This window comes from Podarcis raffonei, chromosome 3 (assembly GCF_027172205.1).
Source record: "Podarcis raffonei isolate rPodRaf1 chromosome 3, rPodRaf1.pri, whole genome shotgun sequence".
Lineage (NCBI taxonomy): Eukaryota > Metazoa > Chordata > Lepidosauria > Squamata > Lacertidae > Podarcis > Podarcis raffonei.
This window is the reverse complement of record NC_070604.1, coordinates 59,059,800-59,085,727: the sequence shown is the minus strand read 5'-3', so window position 1 is coordinate 59,085,727 and position 25,928 is coordinate 59,059,800. Positions and strand designations below refer to the sequence as shown.

At 41.1% G+C, this 25,928-nt stretch overlaps 1 long non-coding RNA gene across 1 annotated transcript; it reads right to left on the bottom strand.

Annotated features, from left to right (window-relative positions):
• Nucleotides 1-2,333: 2,333 nt before the first annotated feature.
• LOC128410514 (uncharacterized) lies at nucleotides 2,334-24,082 on the bottom strand. The gene is made up of 4 exons (XR_008329531.1): nucleotides 23,877-24,082; nucleotides 8,655-8,751; nucleotides 4,322-4,466; nucleotides 2,334-2,520 (listed from the first exon to the last, which is right to left on the bottom strand). It is a non-coding gene; the product is annotated as an uncharacterized LOC128410514 (long non-coding RNA).
• Between the last annotated feature and the right edge of the window lie 1,846 nt (nucleotides 24,083-25,928).

Sequence of the window (25,928 nt, the reverse complement as noted above, 5' to 3'; positions counted from 1 at the left end):
TTGTGTAGAACAGGATGAAAACAATAAATAAACTGAAGGCTGACATGTGACACGCTCCTGTTTATATGGCTAGATTTGTAGGGGAGGCACTTTGGTTTTGCTAAAAACAACATATAATTGCTGATAAAATAAATTATATTAAAGAAACACTGTTCTCTTAAATAAGTATTATTACTAATTATTTGTCCCTAATGATGCTGTTGTAGCAGCTATCACGTAAGTGTCCCTCACAGTGTGCCTCTGGCTGTGCTAACTTAGTACAGAACAATCATCTGAAAAGTTGTGTTAGCACTAAGCTGAAGCAGACCAGCTCAGATCTTTAAAAATCCACATTCCAGACAGCTGATGCAATTTATTAATCTAAGCACAGTGATTATTTTTGTAGAACCCGCAAGAAGCGAAAACCATTTAACAACTGTTGGATGAAGGCCACTCACTGAGAGATCAGCTATATACATTGCAGCTTTTTCAGAACGTGTCCCTGTGATGATGAGTGCTATGTGCCATATTCAAGTGCTGCAATGCTCATCTAAATTATAACTAACTTGGAGAGTGCAGCAATAGCAACCTTTTGTGACTAAGGGGGGAAAAGCTGTAGAGCAGAAGTGAAGAAGATGTTGCCTTCCAAATATTGCTGGACTACAACTTCCATCATTCCTGACCAATAACCATGCAGACATGGCTGATGGGAGTGGGAGTCCCAACAAAACTGGAGGAACACAGGTTCCTCATTACTGCTGTAAGTATCAGCAGAAGATCACAGTGGGACTGTAGCAAAATGGTAGAGCACATGCTTTGCATTCAGAATGTCTCAGATTCAAAATGAGAAGCTTACATAAAACAATATAAAGTAATCATTACAAATACTAATAAAATCAAACATTAAAGGCAAATTTTACATGACAATTATCAAAATATAAGTAGTCAACAGTTTTTTAAAATACAACTAAGCAAATACATTTTGAAGTTACATGTCTGGGTAGACTTTTTTGTTGTTGCAGGCATTGAAAACAATATGCTAAGCTGCCTGCCTAATATCAGTGAGCAGGGAGTTCCAAGAAGTAGGTGAATAGTAGATATCTCGCAAATGCAGAGCCGACATTATATCCTCAGATTTGGGTGAATGAGGACATCTGGGGTAAGTTCCTTAAAGTATGAGAAACAAATACAAATAAGCCTAGTCCTAAGCTACAGTTCATATCAAAGTACAGTTTGTTACCATTGTTAAACCAGTAACTTTCACAGTTCCTCAGTCTGTTTTTGCTGGCCACTGTTGTTGAGTTTCTTTTTCCTCACTGTCTGAAGGCTGCTTTGTCTGCCTCACCTTTTCCCTCTTCTTCGCATTTGACATCTCCACTCTGCTGATCTTCCTTGTCTTTCTCTTCAGCTGTTCTTCTTTTATGCTGCAGTGATGGCCCCAGAACCACAAATGTCATGGCATACCACCAGTCTTCCCAACGAACTTTTCCCGAGAGTTGCTTCGTAACTTCACATAACCTTTTTGTCAACTCTTACAGTGACTTTTTGCACTCAACAAAAAGTGGATGTAAAACATGACCATTTTGTGAATAGTTCAACACATGTTCAGACTGCGGGCCAGCACGAGTTTGGCAGGCGTGATTTTCAGTTTGCCAGACTTACAAGACATTTTCTACATGTGTCGAATCACAAAATTAGGATGCACATGAATGAAAACTGAAATGCTTATCTAGCACCTATAACCAGTAGACATTGACATGGCACTTCCTGCTTTCTTGCTATTCTGTTGTGGTAGTTCCTTTTTACCAAAGCAGGTTAACCTACATTCTAGAATCCAGATGATGGATTATTCCATCTGGAGCTCAGATGCTCCCTGCTGCTAAGAATACTGCCACTCAATTGCTGATACACTACTCTGGGCAGCTTCAAATGAATTATAAAGCCACAGTAAAACATCAAACATTAAAAACTTCGCTATACAGGGCTGCCTTCAGATGTCTTCTAAAAGTCAGATAGTTGTTTATTTCTTTGGCATCTGATGGGAGGGCGTTCCACAGGGCGGGCGCCACTACCAAGAAGGCCCTCTGCCTGGTTCCCTGTAACCTCACTTCTCACAGTGAGGGAACTGCCTCGGAGCTGGACCTGAGTGTCCAGGCTGAATTATGGGGGTCCAGGCTGAATTATGTTGCTTAGTGAAGTGAGAAGATTATCCAGAGGAATGTGATACATCCCCTCAGAAGCTGGGCCTAGCCAGCGTTGCTCTATGGCTGGATCTACACTGACCTTTTTAATGTTATTAGAACTATAATAGATCTCACAGGGCAAACAACGCAGTTTCCCTATTGTGGGGTTCCTGGTTGCTCTGCAGTGCCCTCTGGTGTCACATTTTAATACCGCATTATTAATGTTATAAGCAAAACGTAATGTGTCCATATATGTCATGAAAATCATTCCTTAACCCTTCGGTACCATCAACCCTGTGTCGTAAGTTGCTCAAAGAGTCATACTTATCAGACCAGCTGCTTCTAAATGAGAGAGAGACTGCAAAAACATAGGGAAAGTCCCCCTTTGGTTACAACGGGGTCCTGAAATAAAACTCAGCTATGCTTCCATGTTATTGCCATTTAGAAAAGAATGCTTCAAAAGATAACATGTAAGAACCCTAATATTTACTCATGGTGTCTTGAGCTTCTTTCTAAACAAGCACTAGCCAACATGGTGCCCTCTAGATGTTCTTGGACTACAACTACCATCAACCCCAGTTAGCATAGCCAACAGTGATGGGAATTGTAGTCCCACAAAAATCCAGAAGTTTCACATTGGCTACCTCTCTGCTAGACTAAATCCAGATGTCTCAAGGAAAAAATGTTTTATGTGTTGTAGAGGAAAGGTTAAAAAGAATTGGATCATCGCTCAGTCTAATCTTAGAATTGTGTGAGGATGTGTTAATTTAAATAATGTTCATTTTGGATTTAACACATTTCAAATACAAATACATTCAGGGCTACAGTATAATACTTTTCAGTTAATATATTCAAGCCGCACAACTATCTGTATGGGAAGATTGCCTGAAAAGTGACTAGCTCTTATCCTTTCATATGCTTCTCATGATAGATTATGGCTCCCTCAATGTAAAGTCCAACAAAATGACATACTTGGTTAGGCTTCAGATAAAATCTTGGAAGAAAAGAAATTGTTGATTACTTAAATCCCACGCTTCATGAAAGACACTGAACCACAATGTTTTATTTATATATGAACACGATGAAAGGAAGCAAGAAGCCAGCAATGGTGTAGCAAAATTTTAAATAATTGATATTATGGCAGTCAAGTGTAGACTACACTAACACTAAGGAATAAGCAAACCATAAATTGTGGTTCTCTCAGTAAGGAAGAAAGGAGCTTATGGATGTAATCTCAGAGTCTCTGTCTATAATCTTTGAGAATTATTGGAGAACAGGTGAGGTCCCTACAGAATGGAGGCAGGCAAATGTCCCTGTCTTCAAAAAGCGAGGGGTAAAGAAGACCCAGGTAACTACCTACCAGTGAGCTTGATATCAATACCAGGACTGTTTAATTATCTAGAACAGATAATGAAACAGTCGGTCTGTGAGCACTGTGAGAAGGATGTTGTGATTACTAAGACCCAGCATAGGTTTCTCAAAAACAAGTCATACCACATAAATCTCATTTCTTTTTCGGTAGAGTTACAAGCTTGGTGAATCAGGGGAACGTTGCGGACATAGTGTATCTTGATGTCTTTAAGGCTTTTGACAAAGTCCCCCATGATATTCTTGTGGAGAAGCTGGTAAAATGTGGGCTGGACAAGGCAACTGTTAGGTGGATTGTAGCAGGTTGACTGACTGAACCCAAAGGTTCCTCATCATCCTAGAAAAAAGTGACAAGTGGAGTGCCACAGGGTTGTGTCCAGGGCCCATTGTTGTTCAAACAACTTTATAAACAACTTGGATGAAAAAAAATTGAGAGGATACTTTGCAGGTGACACCAAACTAGGAGCAATAGCAAATGCTGCAGAAGACGGAATTGGGATTCAATATTACCTTAACAGATTGGAGAACGGCACCCAAACTAACAAAATGAATTTCCATAGGGACAAATGTAAGGTCCTACACTTACACAGCTGCACAGAAATAAGATGGGCACACCTGGCTTGCCAGTAGTACATGTGAAAAGAATCAAGGGGTCTTAGTAGGCCACAAGCTGAACGTGAGTCAACAGTGTGATGCAGCTGGGGGGGGGGGGAGAGCTAATGGTATCCTAGGCTGCATCAACATAAAGGGAAGTAATAGTACTGCTCTATTTTGTCTTGGTCAGACCATACCTGGAGTCCTGTGTCCAGTTCTGGGCTCCACAATTGAATAAGGATGTTGACAAGCTGGAACTTGTGCAGAGAAGGGTGATCAAGATGGTCAAGTGTCTGGATCCAAGCCTTTGAGGAATGGTTGAGGGAGTTCAGTATGTTTAGCCTGGAAAAGAGGAGATATGATAGTCAGCTTCAAATATCTTAAGGGCTGTCACATGGAAGATGGAGCAACCTTGTTTTCTCCTGCTCTGAAGGGTAGGACCTGAACCAATGACTTAGAGTTACAAGAAAGGAGATTCCAACTAAACATCAGGAAGAACTTTCTAATAGTAAGAGCTGTTCAACAGTGGAATGGACTCCCTCAGAAGGAAGTGGACTCTCCTTGACTAGAGATTTTTAAGCAGAGGTTGTATGGTCATCTGTCAGCTTTAGTTGAGATTCATGCATTGCAGGGGGTTGGACTAGATGTCCCTCAGGGTTCCTTCCAACTCTACAGTTCTGTAATCAGAGCAGATGTTAGCACTGGCTACATTGTATCTCATAGGATTCTTATTTACTTCTTACAATTTATGAGAAACTGATAACTATCAGAAAATTGACCAAAAGCTTGGGCTGATGATAAGAGTAGCCTGTCTGTATTAACAAATGTGCAAGCATTGCAGAACTTCACTTATGTTGCATATTATAATTATTTGAATTTATATGATAGACAAGGTTGATCTACAAAGTAGCTAAAGGACCTGAATTATTACAATCAATTTTTCATTTTTATGAAGCCCATATTGTCCAGATGGAGGACTTTTGCTATGTGTAATAAAGTTGTTATACATGGACCTGTTTGCATGATCATTTGCCAAGGGATAACACTTAGTTTGCTTACTTCAGCCTTTGAATTTGTGTGTGCATTCAAGGAGCTAATCAGAAGCTGAGTAGTTATTACAAAAAGAGCTGAATCTGGCTAGCATTCATCACAAACCTGTTGGTTAATCAACAGCAGAACTAAAATGTTGTGGGGGTGTTGAAAGCCCAACTAATTATATGCAAAACTATGCACAAAATTATATGCAAACTTTTCGTATAAAGGAGTCCAGCTCCCCACTGTCCTATATTTCTGACACACATCATTATGAATATATTGATATATATTTTACACCATTATGTGCATTGGTTTATATATCCATTTATGCATCTGGTTACTTTATGAAAGTTGGAGCATATGCCATTAATATATGTGCTATAATGCACATAATAGTATAATTTTATATGCATTGAATAATACATGAAAATGGTATCCATAATCAGAAGTAAGGGAACTCACTTGCCATCAGTATTAAGATGCAGGACAGGAATTGAAAATAGTCTTTGTAGATAAGCTTGGCATCACAATTTTCAGACAATTCTATCCGCCATCCCTCCCTCCCTCCATTTTAAGTTCAGAAGGTATTGGACAATTGACCTGATGCCTATTGTGTGGGCCATAATGTATGTTATCATTGTACTGGTACCATCTCCACTAAATTTCCATGGGGCTTCAAACACTCACTCTGCCATAAATTGTATGAATAATATCATTGAATAATATTCTGACTTATTTCGTTTCTTTAAAAAGGTGATTCTAAGGTCATCAGCCAACCCAAAACATTTTATCGGTAAGAAGTTACTTTTCCCAGTGGTTAGACTAAGAAAAGGAAAAATGCACTCTGAAAAGCAGGATAATAAAAAATGGCCACTTTCATTCTGCATTGAGATAACGTCTGCATTTTACTGGTATTCTGTTTCTCACTTCAGCTAAAACGCTTTTCATTTGCTTGTGGTGGGCCTAGTGGTAGAAGAAAACATATACATTTGCGTAGCTATCTACTGAAGGCTCATATTATTCCCTGTCACCATAATATAAGTCTTTCGGAGACCAAACAAGATATGCTTACTGCTAATAAATCAGAACGTTCTGCTTTAGGGTCTACTAAATGCAGATGCATAAATCAAGACCAGACCTAGAAAACCTATGTCTGATTGATTAATTGCCTTTTTCTATACCAAGCCAAGAAAAAGTGATAAAGTCGTGAATTGTGCATTGAGAAGCTAATGCACTCAGTATGATTGTGGTTTCCATTTTGAAGCACAAATGTTAGATAGATAGAGGCCTTTTACAGTAACTAAAATGACAATTCCAAACGTTTGCCTAGGTGAAAAATCTAAATCCCTTTGAATGCCCGAATGCTTGTTTTTGTTTCAGAAGGCAAAAAAATTAAATTATTGCTACCAACAATAATTTGTGTGCAACTGATCTGTTGTAACATTACCCATATTTCTTTACCATAAGCAGGAAGTTTGTAGATCAGCATGATCATCAACATGTAAAATATAGTGTTACTCGGCTTACTCGGCTATGAGTGATTGCCAAAGAAGAATAATAATAATAATAATAATAATAATAATAATAATAATAACAACAACAACAACAACAACAACAATAACAACAACAACAACAATAATAATAATACCAGTACAATAATAATAATAATAATTTATTATTTATACCCCGCCCATCTGGCTGGGCCTCCCCAGCCACTCTGGGCGGCTTCCATAGAAACCAAAAATACAGTAAAATATCACACGTTAAAAACTTCCCTGAAGAAGAAGAAGAAGAAGAAGATAGTAAGGCCTTGCAAAAAGGTTGTAATACTTCACTCAGTATATCTCCATTCCCTGGTCATAGCTTAGGGTTGCCAGAGGAGATTGCATTGCCTCTACTGAGTTCCCATACTAATCACCATTTTGTCTGGAAAGGTTGACTGGCAAGATCTAGCAAGGAAATACAAAATGCATTTACAGGTCTGTTGATGCTATCTGCTGAGCTAGACAGAGTGTTCTTCTGCCCTAACTTTGATCCATCTGTCACACTTGCTGGTTAATCCATTGTCAGAGCTGCCTCTCAATGCACACGCAACCTTAACCTTACTTCCTTGGACTATAATCAGGATAATTATCACGGTAACCACAGAATTTGGGGGGCTTAATATAAAGCAGTGTTATGAAACCTCTGGCCATCCAGATGCTTCTGGACTCGAACTCCCATCAGCCCCAGCCAGAATGGCCAATGATAGGAGATTATACAAGAGTTGTGGTCCAGCAACATCTAGAGGACCATACTCCTGATACAGAGTTATCTACAGAGAAATGTACACAAGGTATTTGCAATCCCAAATGGGAATTGCAAGTGGTACGTCTGGTTACGAATGGGATCTGTTCCGGAGCCCTGTTTGCAACATGAACAAAACGCAACCCGCAGCAGTGCATCTGCACACGCACGGGTTGCGATTCGCTGCTTCTGCACATGCATATGACGTCATTTTGCACGTCTGTGCATGCGCAAGCGGCAAATCCCGGAAGTAACCCCTTCCGGTACTTCCGGGTCGCCGCGGGACGCAACCTGAAAAAACGTATCATGAAGCAAACATAATATGAGGTATGACTGTAAATCCTTGGGAATAAAATGCTTCAAATTTTGTAGAAGGCAACCTAGCTCAGTTTTTACATCAGCCTCAGGAAACACCCAAAATCTGAAGTGGGAAGTGATGTTCAGCTCCAGCTCTCTGGCATCATCTGCACAGGTGTGGGATCCAGCAGAGAGCCTGAAGCTGGCAACCAGGAAGAAGCTTAAGACCCGTAAGCTGGGGCCCTCAGAAATCATTTCTCCTGACTGAGCTTCTTCCAATAGGCTACATGCCATTGCGCCAGGCACCTCTCATCCCCAGTGCCTACTCATGGGTGCAGGGAGTTTACCAAGCAGGAAGTAACGGAGAAGTAACAGATTGTATTGTTGCAGGCCTGAGGATCCCCTTTAAGGGCCTTGCTTTCAGCAAGGGGCTGGAACCTGAGAGGAGTAATGTGGGCCAATATATTTAAGAGGGATTGACTGGTGCTGGCACTCCATTGGAGTAAGTTGCTTTCTCTCAGTGAACTGTCCATGGTCCTGCAAGACTTGTGTCCTACCATCCTTTTCCTCCAGGGATTTGTCAATATCCTGTCTTCCCTCCATGTCTGCGTCTGAAACCTCCACATAGGAATATAGGAAGCCACCTCATACTGAGTCAGACCATTAGTCCATCTAGCTCAGTACTGTCCCCACTGAGTGATCATGGCTCTCCAGGTTTCCAGACAAGACTCCTCCTAGCCCTACCTGGAGATACCAGGGATGGAACCTGGGACTATGTGCATTGTTTTTGGGAGGGTCATGCTAACCCTGATCCACTCTGATGGAGGGACAGTTACAAAACCCTTTAGGGAGGACGTATCCATAGAAGTTTCTGGTTGACAAGGAAGCATGTCCAAGGGTGGATGAACTTACTTTGTACCATGCTTTCTTGTTGGCCACAGGGTTGGATTGGGAAAACGCTCCTAAACATTAGGTTAGGATTAGATTTGTTGAACTTGTGTATTGGTTCCTACAATACAAAGAAGAAAATACAGTAATAAAATAATGAACATATTTAGAAACATAACCAAGAGTAAAACCAGCTAATCATTGGTGCTGCCCAAGTGCCCGGGAAAACAGAAATATTTTGGCCTGGCACGAAAAGGATGACAAAGTTGGTGCCAGATGGGCCTCCCTAAGGAGAGTATTCCATAGATTTGGAATTGCAACAGAAAAGGCTTGTTTTTCATTGCCACCCTCTATACCTTCCTTGGAGATGACCTGCGGAGAAAGGCCTCTGATGTAAACCTCAAGGTCCAGGCAGCTTCTTCTGATATTTTCCTTTCATAAAATGTTTTGAGAATTTCTGAAAAATGTAGGGTTTCCAGATACTTTCCTCCCCCAATTTTTAAAACTAATGATATTCCCCCCAAATTCTATATACCGGCATTTTTAAAACCAGGTGTTAATTTTCAGAGGGACTGGAAATTTCCAGCTAACTGCCAGGACTAATCTAGCAGCCGGCAGTAAGTGCTGAATGAGCTTAGGTACAAAATTCATACCATCTGTTTCAAGAAGTTCAGAGCCCAAAATGCTGAAGCTACTTTCTCTCAGTTCCCCAAAAATAGATTCTTACTATTAAAAAATAAACTGAACTTTAGTCTACCTTGTTAATCACATTCAAAGACCTATGAACTTGTGGAACAAGCTTTCCAGAAAAGGAGCACAAAATGGTTTTGTTGTATCTAAAATGCTCTTTGGATGGTTTTGAACAAAAACAGCCTGAAAGTACAATCCACCAGAAACAGCTGATGTACAACTTCCATTTATTTCAGTGCAGCATTTTGCAAATCCCTCTCAAGCTCCCTTTAAATCATTGTAGCTCGGCGACAATGATGACTGGTGAATTGCATCATAAAATGTTGAGATCAAGATCCTTCCTCAGCCCTTTCAGGGCCAAATTTTCAGAAGTACAAAGCATTCTCACACATAGCATTGAAAATGAATGGAAATCACAGGTGTTTGGCATTTCAGAGAAGACTATCCTTCTGTGAAATATTTTTTAAGGCTGTGCATTGGACTTGGAGGAATCCCAAGGTGAAATAGAGTATCTCAAGGGTATTTTTGGCTTGTCACAGGCAGTGGCGTAGCGTGGGGAGTGCAGGGGGGGCCGGCCGCACCGGGCGCAACATCTGGGGGTTAGGATTATGGGGCGCAAATCCACGGGTTAGGGGGCGCAAATTACTTGCCTTGCCCCGGGTGCTGACAACCCACGCTACGCCACTGGTCATAGGTGATGCAGTATCTCCACAAGCTGCCACAAGTGGCTTCAGGGACCCCTGAAGTGCTTTGCCTCGGTGATCCAAACATCAAAATAATTCTTCAGACAAGCATCTGCTGCAATGGAAACAATGCCTCTAATATTTCACCCACACACACCCCAAAAAACTCTTCTCTTTGAGAAGTGTTCAAATGTCATTTCTTTTAACTGATGGAGAAAATTCATAAGAAATATTTGCCACAACACTAGTCTAGCCCTGTTTAGGGAAGCTTTTAATGTTTGAAGGACTATTGTATTTTAATGAGTGGCTGGGGAAACCCAGCCAGATGGGTGGGGTATAAATAAAATTATTATATTATTATTATTATTATTATATTATTATTATTATTATTATTATTATTATTATAATATAATGTTTATTGAATTTTCTTTTTTTCCTTTATATATAAAACAACCAAATAAAATTTCTTCATCACATATATCTTTACTCAAATTGAGCTTTGACTTCCTCCCGTTCCCCCTCCCTGACTTCCATATGTAATCACTTTCATCTTCGCATTTCTAAATCACCCTATTTTACCTTATCTCCATACAGTGGTACCTCGGGTTAAGTACTTAATCCGTTCCAGAGGTCCATTCTTAACCTGAAACTGTTCTTAACCTGAGGTACCACTTTAGCTAATGGGGCCTCCCGCTGCTGCTGCACCGCCGGAGCACAATTTCTGTTCTCATCCTGAAGCAAAGTTCTTAACCCGAGGTACTATTTCTGGGTTAGCGGAGTCTGTAACCTGAAGAGTATGTAACCTGAAGGTATTGTAACTTGAGTTACCGCTGTACTTAAAAGACTTCTAGTATTTATAAACAGGTATCAAATCATAACCGAACAAAATATTTTAAATCAATCCTGCAAATGTTTTCAAGTGTTTACAATGTTCCTTCATATATTGTACAAATTCACTCCAGTCCTTTTCAAACAGTTTGTCGCACTGGTTTCGAATTTTCCCCATCAGTCTCGCCAGCTCGACATATGCAATCATCTTCATCTGCCATTCTTCCAACGCTGGAAGTTCCTACTGCTTCCATTTCTGGGCTAAAAGTATCCTTGCTGTCGTGGGAGCATACATAAATATATTTATGTCTTTTTTGAGAATTTCTTCACCTATTATCCCTAATTAAAAAAAGCCTCTGGTTTTTTACTAAAGGTATTTTTGGGGAAAAAAATCAGTTCATTACATATCATATCCCAGTAGGCTTTAATCTTTGGACACATCCACACAACACTAGTCTATCTTGACTGGCATCAGCCCTCCAGAGTTTCCTCCAGCGCTATCTAAAGATGCTGGGGACTGATGATGGGACTCTGTATGCAAGGCATGTGTTCTACCACTAATCTATAGCCTTTCACCCCTTTCCAATTTCCTCTCTCCAATAATTTTTTTGTTTCATTTACTTATTTTAAAAACTATTTTAATCAGGAAATGTGGGACTAGGGGGCTGGAGGTCATATTTCAGGGCTGTAGCATTCCTCCTCACCCATCCACTACACTTTGAACTATGCTCCTATAGCTCCCTCCACAACAAAATGTATTTCAAGAAATAAACAGAGGAACTTGCTTGTTTGTCTCCTCATTTTGCTATTCTGCTAGGCTGCCTAGCTGGACAAAGTTCAACTAATACTCATGTGTTGTTGTTCTAGTCTTCTCTAATTTTCTCCCACACTTGTTGTTTTAGTACAGCTGAAAGTTCATCTTTCTGGCTAAACTTCAGTGCCTCTTAATGAAGGGCCTGTAACAAAAACTTGTCTCGCCATACAGCAATCAGAGTTTCACTGTTCTGAACAGCTTGATTTATGCCAGCGTGGTTAAAAATCACCTAAGCATTCAACCTCCCCTCTCTACTCCTATGTCGAACAGTGATTATGTGACCCTGCTCTGGTTTTTCTTCCTTGAAATTATATGTGTGTGATAAAATGACTTAACCACATCAGTTGGAAGATTTCAGGGACCTGAACATTATTGCATTGCATTATATTATATTATGGCATTTTTTCAGCCAGAACTCACCATAACTTAGTTCTGCAACCTTTCGGGTGGTTGCCATTGCCATTATAAGAGAACAAGGGAGGCATTCATGGTGAGTTCCGGCACCTCTTTTCCTAGAAAAATAACACTGTAATACAGCCATAGGCAAACTTGGCCCTCCAAATGTTTTGGGACTACAACTCCCATCATCCCTAGCTAACAGGACCAGTGGTCAGGGTTGATTGGAATTGTAGTCTGGGCTGAGTTTGCCTATGCCTGCTGTAATACATACACATACACACACACACACACACACACACACACCATAAGTTTGTAAAGAAGCATACATTTAGGAATCTGAGTTGGAAAAAGGAATATAGCCTACACATGAAAAACATGATTTGATGGTATAAGGACAGAGAAAACTGCATCAAAATCAGATACTATCAATGGCAAATAAGCTTTGCAATAGCAGCATACAAGAGGCAGAAAGAAAATTGAAGTAAAGAAGACAACAGATTGGTCTGTGGATTGGGTATAATCTAACACCAGTCACAATGCACTCTCAGGCTGCTGGCAAGAGAAGACATGTTACGATGTTTGAATGTGAATTGAGAGAGTGTTCAGTTTCCACTATATACGCAAGCATTTCATATGGCTCACTGTTGCCTTTGGTCAAACGGGTCTGGGAGGTTTTTGAAATAAGATAAAACCCTAAAAAGTCCCATTTACCAGAGGCAAAAATAAGATGTGTACCAGCAGCAGCTTTTCTTCCCCGTCAGAAATGGTACTTTCAGAAAAAGTGATGAGTAGGAAGCTTCTATACACACACAAACCATGCTCAGTGCTCATGATATTAGAATCTTAAACACCAGCTTGTTTTTATCTGTGTCGTCCCTATCAACAGACATGAAGGATTCACCCACTTCAAAACACAGGAACATAGGGAAGCTGCCTTATACCAAGTCAGACCATTGGTCCATGACAGCTTAGTGTTGCCTACACTGATTGGTAGTGACTCTCCAAGGTTTCAGGCCAGAGATCCTCCTAACCCTCCCTGGCAATGCCAGGGAGTGAACCTGGGACCTCCCACTGAGATGCAGTCCTTACCCAATGCAGACCCATTTTACAGCCCTTTAACTGTAAGGTGAAGGGCAGTATATAAATATAAATCTTGACTCACCTGAGCATCAGAGAGGAGGCCAATGCAGCCAGCCAAGTGGAAAGGGGGCAGAACAGAATATTCTGCCATGCCTATGAGAGCACATGCCTATGAGATCACCCAATGAAGACTCAGTTTTGCTGTGTACTGAATAGTTGAAATAAGGGGGAAGCTGTCCTACCCAGATGCTCACAATCTCTGCATTAGACAAGAGCCATTCAAAACATGCGCAAACATCTGAGTCCTAAAATTGCAGCCAGCAGCAATAAAAGATCTGGCTCTCAACCGTTTTTAAAGGTCAAAATCCTAATTCTTCTGTCCCTTGTCTGAGATGAGGATCTTCAGTCCAGTGCATTATCAGAACTATTGCCAAAGGGTGAAGAGAACTCTGAGAGGGTACAATGGTCTTCCAAAAGCAAGAGAACTTTATGGATGAAAATACTGTAATTTACAGGTATTCCATCAACAAATACAAGGACTTTGTAGCTTGTTCAGATTTATGACCTGTAGTCAGGTCATATTCTTGAGACAGTATATAGTATGTGATAATGATCATTGCAAGTTAGGTTTCTTCATACCTTTTAAAAGTATTGTCCATTTGCTCTTCACAGTTAAGGATGAAGAAGACTATGTTTTATTTGCCTTATTCTTTACATAAAATCAAAGTGATTCTAATAAAACTTTGGGGGTTCAATAAGCACTCCTAGTTGTTAGACCCTGCAGTCTTACTTACTGTGCCACTTAGAGTTGTACATTGGATTGTTAGATGGGCTACAGTGACCATCATTTCTGACCATTGACCATGCAAGCTGGGGCTGATGGCAGCTGGAAGGCCACAGGTCTACTTGCTACTCTGACTGACATACTCCTTTGTCAAGGGCTCCTTGTTTATTACATCTGCACTTGCAACAACTGCTTACTTTTTTTTACCTAGTAGGAAATCTACATCAATCATAGACTAACGAATCATGAAAACCCAGCATGAACAGCTTCCAGTCAGTCCAACACTACTGTAAAGCTGTCCAGAAGTATTCAGGAACTGAAAATCATTTTGGTCCAGCCTTATGGAAATCTGTTTTGCAATTTGGTCCAGCCTTATGGAAATCTGTTTTGCAATTTGCATAACTGGAGTAGCTGCAAATCTAGCTCATTATGGCTAGTTTTATGAGCATGATCGCTTGGAAGGAAGCCTGACTGAAACCTGTGAAATTGAGGCTGCAATGCTATGGGAGTATTGCCTTACTCAATACAGTGGTTTCTGTGTATAAACATATATAGGATTTTGCTGTATATAGGCATACTTTTGTATGAAAGGCAGCTTAGGTTTTTCTTCTTACAGGACAAGCTCTACAATCCTCCCCCACACCTCTTTTGGAATATCTGCCTGGATCCAAATTGATCTTTGGGAAGGCTTTGGGCATTAAAAGAAAGAAACCAAGCACCCATCCCTGTCTATCTTGTTAAATATTTATTTGGCAGCTGCTTCTTAGTTTAAGCCAATGCATTAAAGAAAACCTTGAATCACTCCAGGTGGTGGCAAGGGAATTGGCTTCATGACTGGCCAACAACATAAGAACCAACCAATTAGCACTCTGCACAGCCAGCTAGGGGAGGAGATAGTTTTGTGACTGTTTCTTGGGCCAACTAATCCACACTCTACACAGAGTGCATCCAAGCTTGATTCTCTTGGGAAGGTTATATATCTGTCCCAAACAAGGATGAGTTACACATTTGATCCACAGTGGACTCAGTGTCAAAAATATGTTTCTTCACAGCCTTACTTATAAATAAGGAGACAACGGAGTGCACCTCTGAGGGTAAAGTCAAACCGCTGGAGAATCACAGCATCTGCTGTGGCTGCAGAACCCGGTAACTTTAGGTTAATCACAAGGAGCCCTTGACAAAGGAGTTTGTCAATCAAAGTAGCAAGTAGACCTGTGGCCATCCAGTTCCCATCAGCCACAGCCAGCATGGTCAGTGGTCAGAGATGATGGGAACTGTAGTTGGTCCAACATAGAATGGACATAGGATGATTAGGACTGGACTATGTGTGTGTATATAACAAAAAAATCTTCAAGCCATAACATGTAAACTTGTGAAGTCTAAGTCCTTGTAGTTACCGGTAAGTCACATATGTGTGTGTACACACAGAGAGAGACCTTTTTCTTGATCCACAAAGGATTTGCTCAAAGCAACTTACAAATATAAAAACAAACTTAAAAAAAATGGATCCATCCATTAAAACAAATTATAAAACTAACAATTTCAGCAAAAAAAACAGAACACACAGAGCAGCATTCATAATCAATACATTAAACACCAGATTAGTCACATTGACCTCAGTGGATAATGGCTGGGCTCCTATGGAGCCAAGAAAGCTTTGCCAAAGATTAATTTGGTTGTAGATTATTATTATTTTTTATGCAATTCTGAAGCATGTTAAAATGTTTGCCTTCACTCCATTTGGGCATCGGCAGCCTATGTATCTTACATAACATGTCTGAAAGTAAAGAAATGGGAAGAGCATAGCTCTTGGCACTGCAGCATTTTGATTTTTGCAAGAGAGACCTTACTTGAACAACAAGGACGTCTTAAATTGGACTTGTGCTTAAGAAATGTTGTTACTCCTGTCGCTGAGCCAGGTTGCCCTGATAAGATCTTTGATGAGAAGAAGCAGTTAGAGCTCTCCACTGCTCCCTCTGCCCCCCCAAAAAACCCTCAGCCAATTTGTTCACATAAATTGTTTACTTATGTACGTTTAAACAACTACTGACACAGCTTTCTTTGGGAAAATCTTCTCTAAGCCTGTCTCCAAATGAAAATGGGCTTCAGCTGAGTCTAACAAGGCTCTTTATGCTCTCCTGCTCCTGTTGCTGCCCTGCAGGGACCTGATTGATAGTGGCACCACAGAGACATGCATGAGCATCACGTAAAAAATGCAACAGTTAAGGCTTAAGTTTCTCTTTTGTTTATCTGTAGGATTACACACTCTGAATAAAAATAATGGCTCTGCTCCTTAAACCAAATATTTCCAGGCCACCCAATCTGGCCACTTAAGGACGTTTTCAGTTTATTCTCACTTGGAGGGGTGGGTCAATCCTCAGCTGCCGTAAAACTGCAATGAGAGCTGGTGTAACACAGTGGCTTAAAGGCGGAAGGCCTGGTTCGCACAAACCGCAGACCATCTGCTAAAGCTGTTCATTAACTGTACGATTGGACTGCAGGTGGAAGATAACTGCGCATGCAAATTTAGCAAGTCAGGGCAAGGCTAGACATTTTCCCACTGACGTTCATCTTCTCTCCTGCCCCGCCCGCCTCCGCCTCCTTAGGGGAAGGATCATAGCTTCTGGGTAGAGTATTGGTTTGCATCCAGAAGGTCACGGATAAAATCTTGGCATCTCCAGGGGGGACTGGGAGGGAAAGGCTGCCTAAACCCATGGACAGCTGCTGCCAGTCTGTGTAGACAATACTGGGCTAGATGGACCAATGGCCTGACTCTGTATAAGGCAGGGTCCAGGTCAGTTCATTTGAGGAGAGGCAGTCCTTGAGACATTGTGGTCCTGAGCCATTTAAAGTTTTATATGTCAAAACCAGCACTTTAAATTGGGCCCAGAAACTAATTGGCAGCCAGTGCAGTTGGGCCAGGATTAGTGTTATATGCTCAAACTGTGGGAGCAACCTGGCAGCTGAATTCTACACCAGTTGAAATTTCTTAACTGTCTTCAGAGGCAGCCCTCCGTATAAGGCAGCAGTTCTCAACGTGTGGGTCCCCAGATGCTGTTGGACTACAACTCCTATCATCTCTGAGCTCTGGCCTTGCTAGCTAGGGGTGTTGGGAGTTGTAGTTCAACAACATCTGGGGACCCACACGTTGAGAAAGGCTGATATAAGGCATTGTAGTAATCTAACCTAGAGGTTACCAGAGCATAGACAACAGAAGTTAGGCTACCCCTGTCCAGATAGTGGCACAGCTGGGCCACCATCCTAAGCTGATGGAAGCATTCCATGAGGCCACAATGGCCACCTGAGCCTCAAGTGACAGCAAAGAATCTAGAAGTACCCACAAGCTATGTACCAGCTCCTTCAGAGGGAGTGTGATCCCATCAAAAGCTGGCTACCTCCCATCCATTCACTCAAGGGAACCACCCACTAACAGTGCACCAGTCTTATTTGGATTGAGCCATACCATATCAATAGCCACAATAAAAACAGCCCAGCACCAGCCCTTTCATTAAAAGCAGTCAGTTCCCCAAAGCCTGCTGGAAGAAGAAAGTCTTCACCTGCCGGCAGAAGGACAAAGAGGGAGCCAGTCTAATTTCTCTAGGGAAGAGTTTCCAAAGTCTGGAAGTGGTAGATCCTGCAAACTGGAAATCTGCTATGCCCTTTCTCTAAAACACTCCAGAAGTATTTTTACTTCTAACATTTTTGCACCTGTGCTAATTAAGACTGCAATCCTATACATGCTTACCACTGAGTAGACAGGCAAAAGATTGCACTGTGAACATAGCTAAGAATACAGGACTCTTCAGGGCAGCCGACAACAACTTCAAGACATGGCGCTGTTCTAGAAATTGTTTTGCTTCATTTCTTTTTTCCAAACAAACTCTGATATAATCCCGGTTTTCAATAAGCAGTTTAGATGTGTGAGGCAAGGCAGTAAAAGGAGGCAGGCATTGCAGCCAGCATAAATCTAATGTTATCATAGGGATATAGAGATACAAATAATGAAAATCTCATTGCTGCAGGGTAAATGTATATACCACTGTAACAAAGCCTGACAGATCTTTTTGGCCAGCCCATAAAAATCCTAAAAATAGAGACTTCGCAGCTTGATTTTCTCCAGCAGAAACTATTTGGGTGGACACCATTCTTGGGCTATTATTCTGCCGTCTCATTTTTGTGCCATTGAGGCTCTTATGACTGTACTGGGTTGCACTGGCTGCAGTAACGAGGATTTGTGCAATTTCCACTGCCTGGATGATAGCTGAGGTCAATCATACTTAGTCTGAGAGCAGCCTCACAGAAATCAGTGCCCTTATGTAGCAAGTCAGTTTATTTTAATGGGTCTACTCAGATTTCTAGATATAAATAAATGATTTTAAAAAGCAAGATCAAAAACAAGCCTATTTTTGCTCAAGATACTATAATTCAATTTTTGAAGAATTTGGAGAGTGGACTGAGAGATTGAAAGGAGAGTGCAGCGTATGTCCCCAAGAGTACTGCCAGCCAGCAAGTGGCATGGATAGTTGCAGAAGTCTGAGGTTCTGAATGCAGGGCTTAGGCTTGCTGCCATTGCAAAGATCCATTTTTTATGTGTGATCTGGTTTTTGCATCGGAACTAACACCCATAAAAAAAATTAGTTAAAAAAAAGAAGCTATGCAATACCTCAGAAAGTCCAGAAGGGCAATAACACACACTATGACCAAATATTGCTCCCCTGTCTCTCACAGTGATCTATTACCTCAAGCTGTGGTCATTAAAGCAGCCTTATTAGGCTATGTACAGGTGATTCTTTCTGAAGAGCAAGAGAAACTACCTATTATTATTTTTTAAAGTATCTGAGATGCGCAGCTGACTTTAATAAGAGCGCACAACCCACAAGGTCGATGGCTCACTTGCGTAAGTCACAGCGACCACCAATTATTGGCAAGAGATTTGCAAGCCTGATCCCCAGCCTATGAAGGAGAAGATTTGCACTTGAGAAACAGATTGCCTTATAACACTGTAATCTTTCCCACATGTAGACCTGAAGAGTATCACAAGTGACAGCTGTTTAAATTTCTGGGGGAATTAATGATGCCTAAAGAGGCAAGGCTTAGTTGGGTGGGGAAGGAGAACTTTGTCCAGTACTGATAGCGTATCACCACCCAGGGGAGAGCTGTTTATAATAGCTTGTGAGTGTTTCATTATATGGGTTCACCCCAAAGAATTTTATTATCCCTGCTCTACATTTTTATCTAGCAAATGTTTGAATAGAAAAGTCCTCTTCCATTAGCTTGCCAGGGTTACCAAGGTGGGTCACTAATAAAGTACCTTGTGTTCTTTAGGTTCACACTGCCAGGGTTGTAGTCAGGTTGCTCCCTCTTCAAGCAACTCATGTTTTATTTTATTTTTTGTTCTGTGTAAAGTTTCTAAGACTTGTTGGCACTTAAGAGTTAGCTTATAGAGGATATTCCAGCTTTATCCTGGGAGGAGAGTTGGGGGGGAGGGGCGAGCAGTAATCAAGAGCAGATTTGCCATACAACTCTACTCTTAATAGAGTGCATATGGCAAAAACTGCCATACTCCCATTTCCCCCCACCCTGCGCGGTTCTCCTTTTATTGAATGACTATACCTTTACGACAGGACAAAGAAACTTGGTGTCAGCTGTACAGGCATTCCACATCCCCCGTGAACCACTGGGCAGGAAATGTTCTCATTTCCAAAGGGGCTTTTCAGAGTCTGGTTCTATTTCAAAAACAGCACTGTGAGGAGAATTCCTGCTGGCTTGGTTAATGCGATGAAGTGGGGAGATCACAAAGCCAGGCCGTGGGTAAGAGAATCACAGCTCATGATTGCTGGCTCTTCGGCTGAAGACATCTTTGCCATCTTAACCGGTGTCAGGGTTGGGGTTCCAATTCTGAACCACTAAACCCGCCTGGAAAATTGTTTAGCCAAGGACTAAGTTCAAAGAAATATGAGCAGAATGAGTTTGCTTGTGGACAACCTTGCACAGAACTGTGGTGAGAGTTCTAGCTCAGGGGTAGCCAGCCCAGAGGTTTGTGGACTACAGCTTCTATAACCTCTGACCACTGGGCATGATGATAGGGGGTGACAAGAACTGAAATCCATGACATCTGGAGCCATCTATGCTGGCTGCTGCAGTGTAGCCGAGATCTGTGATCCCATGTGCCAAACATGATCCAGGCTGTAGGTGTGATACATTTAGACATGTGCTGAGTTATACGGAGATGGAGCCCATGTCGGTTTGAAAATGTTTGCCATCGCAATGCAAACCCCTCGTGGTTGAGACATAAGCAGCTTCACACAGCAAAGAAATGGAAAACTATTTGTGTCCAAGTCCTTAGGACTCTCTTTGTCATTATTCAGGGGTGTAAGCTTGGTTCACTTTCCACATGCAATGTTCTTTGCTGTTAGAAGCAGCCCTCCTGGAAATATTGCTGCAATATACATATTTATTATGTTATTATTATTATTTTTAAAAAAAGGATTACTGCTCTTCAGTGGAGAAGCTCCTAAAACAGCAGACAATATTGCAATAAAATACAATATTAAAATTAGGCACAGAGCAACCAAACAACAGAAACATTTTAAAAAACTTGGTAAATGAATGGAAAGGCAAAAAAGGCAACAGTTAAAACCAGCTAATTGACATGCCTAAAGGTCTGAGCAAATAAAATATCAGATAAATAGTCTGTGCAATTGTTTTAAAACAAGTTACAGTAATCTTCACTAATAGATATATTTCTAAGCTAGTAGTTAAATGGTTTAGGGATTAAAGAATCAAAGAAAGGGGGTCCATCTATAGAGAAAAAAAATGAAAGGTGATGGTTAGGTTATCCTATGGTCAGGTGGCCAGTTCTGCCAAATCTACCGGTACATGCATCCCCTGTGCTAATATTTCCTAGTCCATTTCTTGTAAGTTCCTTATTGTTGGTTAGCTTTATAGCCTGCTGTGGGATAAAGGGAGCCCTTCTCCCTCTCCATAGCATTTAAAAGAGGATGGGGAATCTCTGGGAAATTTAAGGCAGGGCACATGATGGCTGGTTACTTGGCAGTGCTCTCGTCTTCCAAGCCTGCCATGGTTCCACATGGTTTCGGCTGATTTCAGATTGGTTCTATGGATGGTCTTTGCTGTGTAACATCTTCCGCCAGTGTCAATTATTATAGCCACAACAAGACCACCTATGCTCTGTTATTCTTGATAATCAAAAGCTATTTCTGGGTTTTTCTCCCTTCTACATCCATCTTTTCAAAAAATGGAACTGTCAGAACTTGGAAGTGTATCTGCATAGCTTTTGTTTTTGTTTTGAGTGAATACAAAGAATGAATAAATCTCTCTTCTTGTGAATACTCATAGCAGATGCTTCAGAATGCAACATTTGTACAGAATGATATGTGCCAATAGGGCAAACACATGCATGCACTTCTTCAGCTTCTGCTTCAGTCGTTTTTTCTTTTTTCTTTTTTGCCTCAAATACTGGAAGTTGGGCAAATGTTCTGCCAATACGAATCAAGCTACTATATAAGGCAATGAACTCTATTTGCCCAATATTTGGGTTTTTTCACTATTTGTAATCCATCTTGCTTTATCCGTTACATGGGCAAAATTTTGAAGAAAGTTTTGTCTAAACAAAGGAGATACATTTGGCATTCAAGATGGTTGCAGGAAGCATTAACCTGATTCTGCAGGGATGAATACAACAGTCTATGGGAAAACGTAGATGAAAGACAGCATTCCTATTGGGTAACATAACTTGTCATGCTATTTGCTCCAACCTACTAATCTAGATTCATTTATATGCTCTCAAATAATGAACACGCTCACTTAAGACTATAAGCGACTATAAGTGATTATAAGACTATAAGACTCTGCCAGCAGAGAGGGAGGCCTGAAGAATCTAAGGACCTTCAGCCATCCTCCCATGTAAAGTAAGGTTGCCCTCTAGCTTGTACATTCCCCACCTCCATGCCAAAAAAGCCAATATTTAGTCACTCCTCTGGCTCTCTGATGTTTCACCTCCATGACCATTCCTCCACAAAGGAACAAGAAATCAACACTGGAATTCTTAACAGCTGGAAAGATGTCATCCTCTGACATCTTTACTACAAAACTGTCTATTCTGCCTGCTGTTTAGCATATAGTTTTAAATGGGTACTCTTTGGCAATAATAACATGATTTAATAAATATTAATGACGGATACTTTATCATGATTTTTCTTTTGTGGCTAGCTGGAGATGTTAGATGTAAATGGCTCAATTTTCATGGTTATTTCTATTCTGAGGAGGCACTGTCAGATAACACAAAGTCAAAATTTATAACCTGATCTTGCAGCTGCAGAAATAATGGACTTGGAAGAACTTATGCCATAATAAATGTGTTAGTATTTAAGGTCCTACAATAATTTTTGGCTGCAACCATTTGGAAACCAGTATTGGCATTTAATCTTCCTCCCCACCACCACCATCTTGAAATTTGCTTATGTCACTGCTATCTGCATCAATTTCAAAGAGAATCCCTTTTGTTCTATTGAGTTTGCCATACATTTTGGGATGGAGGAAGATCAGATACGTGTGTGTGTGTGTGTGTGTGTGTGTGTTGCAGTTATATGCACATGTATACCTGTGGAAAAATAACAGCAGAACTTTGACCCCCCCACACATACTTATCCCTCATCTGTTCTTGCCTTCTTAGGCAGATCTAAAATTATTTTCCCCATCAGAAGGTATAAAACCCTTTCCCCTTTTTGCAGCGGAAGATTAGGTGTCCTCCTTGCAATCAAAGCCGCTGTGCCTCATTACCTAATGAGACTTATTGGGAGCAAGCTGAGGCCATGTTAGTCATAATTAAGTACATAGCATGTCCTAATCCCTTTTGGTTTGTGTTTATTCACGCTTTGCTCTTGGATAAACAGTGCTAGTCCATGCAAAGAGAGACAAATATTCCCAATAGATAAAAGAACTTTCTGTCCCTGGGTTCAAGTTTGGAGATGCTGTTGGGGAACCTTGAGAAAGACTGATCTAGCTTATGAATGAAACATGGGTACAGTGGTACCTCGGGTTACATACGCTTCAGGTTACATACACTTCAGGTTACAGACTCCGCTAAAACAGAAATAGTACCTCGGGTTAAGAACTTTGCTTCACGATGAGAACAGAAATCATGCTCCAGCGGCGCGGTGGCAGCAGGAGGCCCCATTAGCTAAAGTGGTGCTTCAGGTTAAGAACAGTTTCAGGTTAAGAACGGACCTCTGGAACGAATTAAGTACATAACCAGAGGTACCACTGTATATAAAAGGCAAAGGAACTGGATTAAGGCAAAGTGCTATCCGTGTCTGAAAGAGAGGGGGTGGTGGCCTGAAACTGGAACTCTGAACTCCAATTGGGCAAAACTGTCTTGAAAGTGCTGGACAACTACAGCAATATCAGATTCTTAGTAGACCTGACTTAACCCCAGTGGCAGGACTTATACCACTTGTGAGGGGTCAAGGTAAATGAAGTCCTGCGCCCCTCCCACCTTATGCTTGAAAATCACCCTGGTTTTGCATTCTCAACATAGGCAACCGATATATGTGATCCATCAAGGCCTGGATGGCCTGCACTGGACAAGACTAGGTTATCTGAGCACTTCCCAGCCTGCTCCTATTTCTCCACGCTGCTCCACTGCCACTTTCAGCCTCTGTCCGCTTTGCCTTCGACAGGGTTATGAAACCTGGTAATGCTACTCACTATCCCATCAAGCCTCATGTTGAAAAGCTAGCAGCAAATGACAGAAGGGCAAGGACTGAGAAGCAAAGGTTAGGGAAGAGAATGCAAGCTATGCCTAAAATTTCCCACCAGGTTCCCCCTTTCCTTATTAAGTTGCTTCAAAGGCTGCTTTTATTCTCCAGATCAATCTGACTGATAAAGGAGCTTTTATAAAAAAAAATAAAAAAAGAATTCTCACCTGATGAAGAAAGAGGATCTACTTTGAGAGGCTCTTTTGTTCAAGGAGGACAGACTTTTTCTCTCTTCCCTCCCCGTGTTTCCTCGTTTCTTTAACAGACTATAACCTTGAAAGAACTGAAGGGTATACTTTAGCTTTGTCATGGATCCTCAAGACTGGGGATTGAGGGGGGATGATGGGAGGAAAGCAGAGGAGGCCATAAACAAGAGTGAATGTGTTGACATCCTTCCTCTGCTTCTCCCGGGGAAGTGATCTTGCCAGTGATGGATCCAGTCTGACTAACTGCCACAGAAAGAGAAAGAGAAGTGTGAATGGAAGGAAAATATTAAAAGGGGTAGGGGGAAGTATAATGAAGCTCATATAGGAGTAGAAGTGTCATTAAATGCGACACAGAGATGATTACAGTCATGATCTGTGTGTTACTGTGGCTTCGGACAGGGGGCTTAATACTGCAAATGGATCATTCAGATATTGCATACATGGCAACAGGTGCTGTTGGTTTGTTTAAAAACCAAAAAAAAAAAAAATGGGTAGGACTTTCCAGAGAAAGGGTAAATCCTGATTAAATGGGGAAGGGGAATGAGAGAGTCTGAATTAATTTTAAGATGTATTTTAATTAAGTGATGTCTGTTTTTATGCATATTGTGTTGTTTTTATGATGTTAGCCGCTCTGAGCCCAGCCTTGGCCAGGGTGGGTGGGATACAAATATATTATTATTATTATTATTATTTCAATGATTATTATTATTATTTCAATGATGTAGCATGGATATCGGGGGGGGGACCATATATTAGCAGCACCGTCCCCACAGTAAACAGCATTTTGGAGACAGGCTTAGAGAAATAAACTGGGTATCTGTACTTTAATCAAAGCCAAGGAGAAGGCATCTTGGGGTTACTCTTTCCATGGGACTTTTTTTCAAATTAGGAAGCACAGGCAGCCAGGGAGGCTGCAAAATGCTAGAAGAACATTTTCTGGAAAGAAACAGAGGCACATCACCCTTGGCCACCTCACAAGGATATGGTAAGCTCCACACCAACTGACATTCTCGGGGAAAAATTTCAAGAGCCCTCACAGAGGGAGGAAGTGTTCAAGAAACAGAAAGACAGATTTCTGCACAGCACTAATACTTGTGAATGCGATTCATTGCAAGCAGTTCCAAACAAATGAATGGTCCTGCTCAAGTTTAGCATCAGTTTCCATAGGAAATTAAGGGTATGTTTAGCTGTCGCCAGCTGAAATAAATAGGGCTTTAAAGTCCTTAACTCTGACTCCATCACACCCCAAGTGTGTGTGTGTGTGTGTAAGGGGAGGGATAGTTGCCTTCTAAGTGTTGTGTTTTGACTTTCCACAAGGAACAAGTGTACGGCACTGCAAAGTCATCAGTGCTGAATCACGAAAACGTCCTTTGGCTCAGCGGCTGCCTGTTTACAGGAGGAGAGTTTACTTTCAGCACTTTCAACTTGGAGTGCTACTTGGAAACATTTAGCTCATAAAAAGGCTTACAGTTCATGCATTGACCTTGTCGTGACCTGAACATTTTGTTAACAAAGTGCTCTGCTAATGTTTTGACCAAAAGAATGAATGTGCTTCAGGTTGGTTGCTTTGCCAAAGTGGTGCTTGCTCCTTAAAAAGGGAAAGTTTTAAATGCCATTTTCAGAAAGAGAGTCTCACTCCTAACTATATATGGAAATGTCACCAATCAGTGTTGGAGAAATTGTGTGTGTTGTGTGTGCATGCACATGCATGTGGAGGTTGCAGCAGAGAAGTATGTCTTTATTTCCTTTTTTGTTTCCTGTGTTTCCTAACGATAGCTCACAATGGAAATCTTTGGCTGCATCTAATTTCGCATCATCAATCCTCAATAGATCTGAATGTAAAATGACATTTATTACCGGCAGTGTAAGATCCTTTTCTTTCACGGAGAAGATAATAAAAGTGTGCAGCACCATGCCTCACAGATGTGCGAAAAGTTATACGTGCCTGACCCCCGCAATAAAAACCCCTGCTAGTCCAAAAGTGAAAGTTAATTTGCAACACATACCTAAAATATATTTCATATGGTAATAAAAA